Below are 9,179 nucleotides of genomic sequence, written 5' to 3'. Positions count from 1 at the left end.
TCCAAAAAATACGCTAATACTTTTGGGCAGGACCAAAATGTGTGTAGACAGTTTGTTACCTCCGCTGCATTTCCTCCCAACACTGACAATTTGTATTTCATAACATTGCTCAAAAAAACACAAATGAAAAACAAAACCCACACCATTATCTGTAAAATGATCTTAAGCCGAACGCTATGGCAGGTCATATCTGAGTGACTGTTATTTCATTTTAACCACAAACATGCTAATTCATCCCAATTTGCCTCATAATTTTTAAGTTAAAGCTGATATCCAGAGTTTCTGAGAAATCTGTTTATGTATCATTCTTTTGAAATGCAAAAAAATACCTAACTAGTCTTTTACTATGGTCTACTGCCAGTGGTCATTTATATACATCATTGTATATAAGTCCCTCCTTCTTCCTATAGACCCCTATACAAATGAAAACGAGTGCCGTGATCGCCCAGCCAATCAGCTTCGACTTCCTGTTGCGGAGTCTGTCAATCAAAGTGAATGTGGAACTGTGCACATAAACAAGGCAGCGCGTCACAACAGCAAACAGGTAAATAAGATCTTGGCTCTTACCTGACCCATAGACCTATATCAATGCGACCCGATGCAACCGTTATGTTCCGTGATGAACGTGCAGAAAAGTAGAGGCGTGGCTTCTGGTAGATTGGCAGAGGCAGTTGGAGGATGTGGAGCTGTTGAGGGCGGGACATCAAGATGTTTCTCAGAAACTCCGGATAGCAGCTTTAATGTATAATTCACAGGTAAACAATAGGAATAGAAAATTGATTCACAACCCCCTCAATTGATTCTTAAAATAAGTACTTTTTTATTTACTGGTTTTAGACATTTCTAAGACATCCTGATGATTTTCCACATTTTAAAGATAAAGTATATCTTGTTTTCCTTCATGTTGGCTATACAAACTAGTTGTAATTGTTCCAGCTGATCACTCCATAGTGATGTTGCACTCTGGCAGTGAATCATGGGTTAATATTCTATTAATATATGATAAATATCACGTCACTATAATAAGTAAACACAAAGTGAGATCAGTAAACTATCATCTCCAAAACTAAAAACCTTGATCCAAGTGTCAGACCATCACTTCCTGTTGTCTTATGACCACCACATCATGGCCCGTCCCCGACTCCGTGACTGGCTGACCTGACTCCAGTCTATCTTTGTCCCAGTGCTGCAACGACCCACTGAGTCAGTGGAAAACTCATTTAGGCCTAATTACATGGGCCAGGCTTTCAGTGCTCTCTTACGTTCTTCCACCAAGGAGCCGTGCTCTTTCTTTCTTTCTTTTCCCTCCTTCGCGCTCTCACTGTCCTTTTCTCTTTGCTCTCTTGTTTCTATCCTCCTCACCGCTCCAGTTACCAGATCAAGGGAGTGCTGCACTACTGGCCAGCCAAAACAAACACACACACACACTGGATATCCAACACTCCGGTGTGGCCGAGAGGCTGCAGCTACACAAGTACAAAAGCTTTTAGAGAGAGCTTTGTCATTTCTATGGGGTCAGTCATAGGTTAGGGCCCAGTCTTAATTAGCCAACATAACTTATACATGATTATCCTGATTACTTTATGTGTGTGTGTGTTTTGGGATCCCCTTAAAACACACACTTACTCACACGCTGTGCCTTCCTAAGACATATAGCCAAGAATTACAGGAGGCGTACCTACATCCGTATCTCGTGTCCTGAGGCACAAGCACACTAAACCTTGTGAAGGAAACGTACCGAGCGGAGGGGGTCAGGCAGGTGAAATGTAAGGAAACCTTGGACGTCAAATGGCACCAACAACGGCCTCACTATCAATGATAGATGACAGTCTGGGGGTCAGACGCCAGGTCCTATGACAGATCCAATACAGGAAGGAAAGGGAAATGTTAGCAAGTTTAGCTTTGATTTATGTTTAAATAAAAACAAAGTTCCTGTAGGAGTCAGAGATGTATGGACAGATAGAAGAATGGGAATGAAAGCCTCCAACACATATCTTCAAAACTCTAATTCAGACTCACTTATAATTAATCAAGTTCACAAAAATGAGGGAAAATAGTTTAATGGGATGTAAAGTCCCATAAAGAGATTAATTCTTACTATTTATTGTGTTTTTTCATCATATTTGTCCTAGTTTGTTCCCAGTATTCCCTGTGATATCAGAAGGAAGTAAAAACACTTCTAAGCACTCATCTCTGCAACTCCACATCCCACAATGCAATGCGTGAAAATGTTAAGAGTGTTTACGGTGGAGATGAAAACAAACTTGTGTGCAACTTAAAGAGCAAGTGCTGGAGAAAGGACGCTTTCCTTTTTTATTCACCCATGAATTTAGTATCGAAATTCAATCACATTCCTTTATTAAACTGTAAATTCATTTAAGGATCATTTTAAGTGTAATAATTCCAGCTTGTTAAGTTGGTCTATTTTTGAATAATATTTTAAGGTTTCATTTATTCAGACAACTTTTTCTCAGGAAAAATATGCTTTGATCTCGACATGAAACCTTAACGTATTATATAGGCTGTTGCTATTGGTCCGAACCTCAGACAAACCTGACTATAGTTCCGGCACTTCCTGTGCGCATGTGTCCGCAGTAAGCCGAATGCCGGTAGTTCCATCACTGCCGCACCCGTGTCCTTCTAGCTATAGTTCCCTCAGTTTTATTTTAGCCCTAGCCCTAACTTTTTTTTCACATTTGTATTTTTAAAGGTGGAATTTGCCGTGTTAAATATGTTAAAACTTAAAAAAAAAAAAAAAGTCAGAAGCTTATGTAGAAAAGGTCCAGCAGTGACGGAACTGGACATGTGCACAGGAAGTTCCGGAACTATAGTCAGGTTTGTCTGAGGTCCGGGTCCAGAACTATACACACTTTGTATTACTCTATATATTTCAAAGTGCATACATGTAACTTTTTCTGTAGATTACGGTGGACAAACACATACGGACCAAAAATATTTTGAATTTTTATTTTAAAAACAACGTTTTTATTTTAAGTGACTATTTATAGCCTGTATCTTAATTAAAAGGTTGAGAGTTTTCTCTCATTACTCCCATTTCCACATCCAGGAACATGCATGCCAGGTTAAATAAGCTCTCTGATTGGTGGATAGACTCCAGTGCGACAGGGCCCTGATTATTAATTCAAGGATAAAGAAGATAGAATCTGGTAAATTTGTTAGTGTCTATTTGTACAGTTGCCATACGGACAACCCCCGGTGCTATTGGTACGTTTACCGAAGTACAAAGTACGTATTGTCTTAGGGTTAGGTTATAATCCTATATCGCAAAAATGTTTAGGGTTAGGTTTACTGTTAGGTTTAGTCTTAGTCACGTGACCTAAACTGGCCAATGAGGGGCGCTGCGTACGGATGGAAAGTCGGTATATTGATACGGCAACCGTACGGACAGCCACTGCCTATATGGACTTGGACTTGGACTAAATTACATGTATTGATGACTTTACCAATTCAAGGCCTGTAATAACCTATAACTATACTCTATACAGAACGATATTGACATAAAAATCCTTCTCCATAAGTAGGCGCTCACCATTAAAAAGATTTGAATTTGCAGTCACTCTGCATGCTCATATAGAATCCATAAAGTCACAATTGCAGTGTGCGTTATGCTGACTGTGATTTACCAAGCTGATTTACTCTCCTAGTTATTGGAAAGCATTTTGCATTTGTAGCTGCTTTATGAAGAAAGCGGCCTACTTACAGCACAGCCGATCGATACGTGCTCCATAAAGCAGACGCCACAGTCACAGGAGTTAACTTGCATCTATAAACCATTTGGAAACATAAACAAAAACAAAGGGATAGAAATGACGGCCATCATTACAGTCTATATTACACTTCCAGAAAGTTTAGGTACACCCAGGATATGGTATTAATTTGTTTGGGAAATGCTTACTCCTCTGTGCTGTAATAGGGCTCCAGGGACAGGAGAAGATCCAAGGCTGAACCATAAGGAAGGAGAGCGAGCATCAACAGCAGCAGCCTAATGATGCCCTGGTAATGGAGCACAAGTGGGTCACTTAGTAGTACTCACTGATGTAGCAGCATGTGCACTCACTCACACAGTGGACGCCTAATATTTCTGTGGAATAATTACACAGCTATTCACCAACATACACATGCCAAAGTGGCCAAAAAATAACTACAAAACCAGTCAAAAACACAACTTCACACTGTTGTTAAATATCACGATATCTGCAGATAAGTTACATTAACTATGTTTCGGGTGGAAAAAAAGCACGTTCATTAAATAAGTTCATTAAATCTTCACAACATAACGTATTGCTGTAGCATTGCTAACTTACAAACAGCAAACATTCCACCACAACGTTCACATTTTATCTGAAATGCTTAGAACGCATGTCAAACTCAAGGCGCAGGGACCAAAATCCGGCCCTTTAGAACAGTGTTTCTCAAATGGGGGTACGCGATGGCACTACAGGGGGTACTTGAGAGAGAGAGAGAGAGAGAGTTGTTTTATTTTAATCTTATTGTTTTGTACAAATGTAGCTATTTTATAACATTTAATCTTTTCGTGCATACATGTTTTCTCATGCCAATAAAGCCGGTTTGAATTGAATTAAATTGAATTGAAAGAGAGAGGGGAAAATTAACAAATGAAAACCTTAAAAAATATGGGGTTTTATAATATTTATCTTCAGTTAAAAAACGATAATCACACTAAATATTACAGGCAAATCACAAAACAACAACAAAAATACGAGAAAAATAACCTGAATCGTAAAAAATAACAAACAGCAGCAAAATACACAAAACGACACCAAAAACACACACTAAGACAGAAATATTATTACCAGCAACATACACGACAACAATGACACACTAAATGAGAGAAAAACAGACAAAATCAATACAAAATACACAAAAATAATAGAGAATCATACAAAACGACACCAAAAACACACACACATCACGAGAGCCGAATTTCAATAAGACCAACAACGCACAAATTAAGATTAAAACATACTGAAAAATGAAAATAACAAACAACAAATAACACAAAATGATGATAGAAATGATATTGATTAGAACATGAACTGAAAATACAAGGATCAGTCTTTGGCCCACATTAGACCGTAAATTAAAGAAACTTTACAAATGAATCTATTCGGGAGAACTAAATACAGTTTAATTCTACTTATTTACAAAATGAGATTCTTCAAAATGTGTTATTATTATTATTATTATTATTATTATTATTATTATTATTATTATTAAATGTTGTAGTCTGACAAAGGAGTACTTGAGCCAAAAAAAAAAAGAGTTTGCAAACCACTGCTTTAAAGAATCAAATTGGGCAACTAATTCAGTTGTAGATATCTCAATGTCAGCAATTTAATTCAACTCCACAATAGTGTATGGGCTTGTAGTAATTTTCCTTTGTTTATGGCACACGAATGCAGTCATTTTTAATTGCAAATTGTGAAAAGGACTCTACATTTTTCCACAGATCTTGCAATTTCTCACAATCTCCCCTTATTTTGGCAAACAATTGGTGACAAAATTTAAATAAATACATTTGAAAACAAGGGCACAATGGTGTTAAAATTGTTTGGTTTTGTTTTTTCCTCCCACCTGAAATAGTGATTTAATGGGATTTTAAATAAAGTTTTATTCATAAACATGGGGCATGTGTTTCAGCTATATTTACCATACAAACAGGCTGGGGCGTGGACTAGTAGATCAAAATCCATTGTGGTGCAACGCGTAACTTGTATTCAACCACCAGTGAATTAAACTATATTTCAATAAGGAAATAAGCGAATCAAAGCAAAACGTATTGTTTTTCACCTCACCTTATTGCAGACTTTAGTAAGAATCTCAACTATAATGAACAAATGAGAGGAAAATTCATTGAGCTGTAACTTAAAACACGCCACCGCGATTTGAAAATCAAGCAGCTGTTTCTAATTAGTTATTAGAACAAAATGCATTTTGAAGTTTCGCTCGTCTGTGCATTAATGCGCCACTGCTGCCCTCTAGTGGCGACCTGAGCACACAACATGAAAGGCCTATGTGTTGTGGTTCAGCAAAAATAATATTGAATACTTGATCATTAATTAATCACGCATACGTGTATTTTCTGTTTTCATCTCTTCAAACGTGGAGTGGAGGCAACTTTTCCCTCAAAAGAAGAAGAAAGAAAGAAACCTCTATAACAATAATGCACTTTGACTTTATGGTCTTATTTTTTAAATTTTTTGTTGTTTACTTGTTTTATATATGTCATATACTGATGTTAATAGTGCACTCTGAGCTCTTTGCACCTCACCTTCCAGTGTGTTTTTGATACCGCAAATGGCTAATAAACTGAACTGAACTGAAATCCAAAAAAAAAAAAAGATTTATCAGTGATATAAACTTTGTTATTCTTAACTGGTGGGTCGGGACCCAAAAGCAGGTCGCAAACCTGTACTGGGTGGGTCGCGGAAAGCTGGTAAAAAATAAATAAAGACTTATTGTTGGACTTGTTATTTTTAAATAAATGTTTCTTTTATCAGGCAAGCTGTGAAATGCTGCATATGGAAATCTATACATTTATGTTTTTTTTTTTTTTTTTAAAGATTACATATTATGTTTTCAACAGCTATTTTTGAAAAGCTAAATTTGGTTGGTTGAATTAATAAAGAAAAGAAGAAAAAAAAAAGTGGCAAAATGTGGGTCCCAGTTGTGAAACCAGTTGAGAACTCGTTATATAAAGGATGTAATAATCCAAGTACATAATTAAATGACGATATTGAAACTGATACGATTTTTTTAAGACAAGCAATATTACCGTATTTTCGCCCAAGCCTAGGCTCTATTTATATATTTGGTAAGTGCCAATGATTCGGTATCACCAACCGTCATAATATTTGACTCACAAATAAAAGAGAAATCAACTTACTTTTTTTTTCTTCTTCTTTTGGGGTCCCAACTCAACAATCAGGCTCCGAGCGTCGATGCGTACACATCCATAGATACCAAGCAAATTTCAGCCCGATCCGTTCACGAATAACAGAGGAGTAGCAATTTTCACTCGTGTAGACAACAACAAAAAGAACAAGAAGAACAACAAAGTGAGTCTGGTGGCCCGGCCTAAAAACTGTGTTGAGATGTGATGAAATGGAAAGAAACATTGTCAAACGTGTCCAGGATAAATGTTCAGTTTCGACAACGCAGCGAGATAAAACACTTGTCATGTAGTGTAACAATGTGCGATATGTTATCTTTGGCGATATATTGTCATACCCATTATCACCGGTAAAAATATATCATCCTACAATAGAAACAATAAATTCCCTTGTCGGAAAATAGTGAGGGCTACGGGCCATTTTCCCCACAATTTAGGACAAAATGGAAAGCACTCTTTTAAACCAAAAAGTTGATATGGAGTCATCTTCTGACATACCCACCATGATTCAACAACAGATGATTGAAGCCTATGACCACTTCCAGTCGTTAAGAATGGAATTAATGCAGACAGTTGCTGATTTCTCTAATAGCCCTCAGAACATGAACTTCCGCCAAAAGATGAGGATCGCAGCATCCAGCGCAATGCAGTTTTGGCTCTGGGCCGCCTTGTAGAACACAGTGAAGAGCTGGCGACGATTGTGGTGAAGAAAGACATCCTGCGTCAGTTGATCAAGTCTATTCCTTCACAGGATCAGCATTATAAGAAGGCTGCAGCGTTTGTGCTGCATGCTGTGGCCAAACACTCGCCTGAGCTGTCCCAGGCTGTGGTTGACTGTGGTGGGTTGGATTCTTTGGTCATCTGTGCGAAGGACCCCAAGGTAAAAGAGGCTGCCGCCTGGGCTCCAGGCAACATCGCACAACAAGGTGCTCAGGCTGTGGTGGATGCAGGTACAGTCTCTCTACCGTTGTCCCTAAACACTACTGAACTGGTTTGGGAGAAGGTCAACAATGACACCATTGCACTTCTGGCACAGATGATCCACAGCCCAGATGCCAAAGTGAAAAGGCAGGTGCTGTCCACTCTCATTCAGATCACGAAACACTGGCTGAGATGGTATTCGCGGAGGACATTTCCTCAGAAGTCATGGTCTGCCTCCAGAACTTGGATGAATATGTAAAAAAAGATATCATCACCCTGATGTGGGAGGTGGTCAAACACAGTGCAGAGTTTGCTCAGAGGATTGTGAAATGCGGTGGTTTAGCGGAGGTGATGGACTACCTGGATTAAAGCCGTGGAAGCTTGAGACTTCCCAGGATCATGATGCTGGGATGCGTTGCTTCTCACGATAAAAAATCTCGCTATGGCCGTCATCCTCACCAAGGGGTTGCACCAGCTGGCCATCTGTCTGTCCGAGGAGGATAATGAACACATCAAGGGGGCCACAGTTTGGTCCATTGGTCAGATCGGACATCATACACCAGAACACGCCAAGGCTGTGGCCACTGCAGGCCTACTGCCTAAAGTACTGCAGTTCTACACAGGGGCGACCAGCTTGGAGGAGTCTCTGAAGAACATCCTGCTGAAGTGCACTCACCTGCCCAGTTTAGAGCCAATCCTCGATAAAGCTCCCAGCAACATCCTCAATCATGTGCTCGGCCAGTTCAGCAAGATTCTGCCTTATGACAGCGAAGCTCGGCAAGAGTTTGTGAAGAGTGGTGGGTTGAGTAAAGGTCAAGAGATGGAGGCCGAGCCCAGCTCGGCTCTGTGGACACAGATCAATGCCATAAAAAGCTGCTCTCAAGAGGCTCCAGCCAACCGCCTCAAGGACAAGTCACCCCACGAGAAGCCCCAGAGACCCCAGGCCAAGAAGTGGTGCTCCTACTTCTCCCACACAAAGCCAAGCAAGCCGCAGGAGCCAGGGAACAAACATACCCTGCCGTCAAGGCCCCCCCAGCCAATCACCCCAGATGGCACTAGTGTTGTCAAAAAACCTGATACTGAATAAAGTAAAAGTGATACGGTGCTCACTTGCTAAAGAATCGTTACCAAAGCCTCTTAATATCTATGATTCATCTCCAGTTTATTTTTCCTCGCCTGTTTCAATTGACACAACTTTATTCACTGCTGCAGACACAAACAGACACACGTGCAGCCCCTCCCCTCAGCTGCAGCTGAACACACTACCTCATCATGACACTGGTATCAAAAATGGTATTGAGTTTTTTTCTTCTTCGGAGTATTG

General features: G+C 39.6%; 1 pseudogene; it reads left to right on the top strand.

The window, feature by feature from the left end:
- Positions 1-7,437: 7,437 nt before the first annotated feature.
- LOC114473717 (sperm-associated antigen 6 pseudogene) lies at positions 7,438-8,942 on the top strand (annotated as a pseudogene).
- Positions 8,943-9,179: the final 237 nt, after the last annotated feature.

This window comes from Gouania willdenowi, chromosome 12, assembly GCF_900634775.1.
Source record: "Gouania willdenowi chromosome 12, fGouWil2.1, whole genome shotgun sequence".
NCBI classification, from domain to species: domain Eukaryota; kingdom Metazoa; phylum Chordata; class Actinopteri; order Blenniiformes; family Gobiesocidae; genus Gouania; species Gouania willdenowi.
The sequence above is the reverse complement of the archived record's forward strand: the minus strand, read 5'-3'. Positions and strand labels throughout refer to the sequence as shown.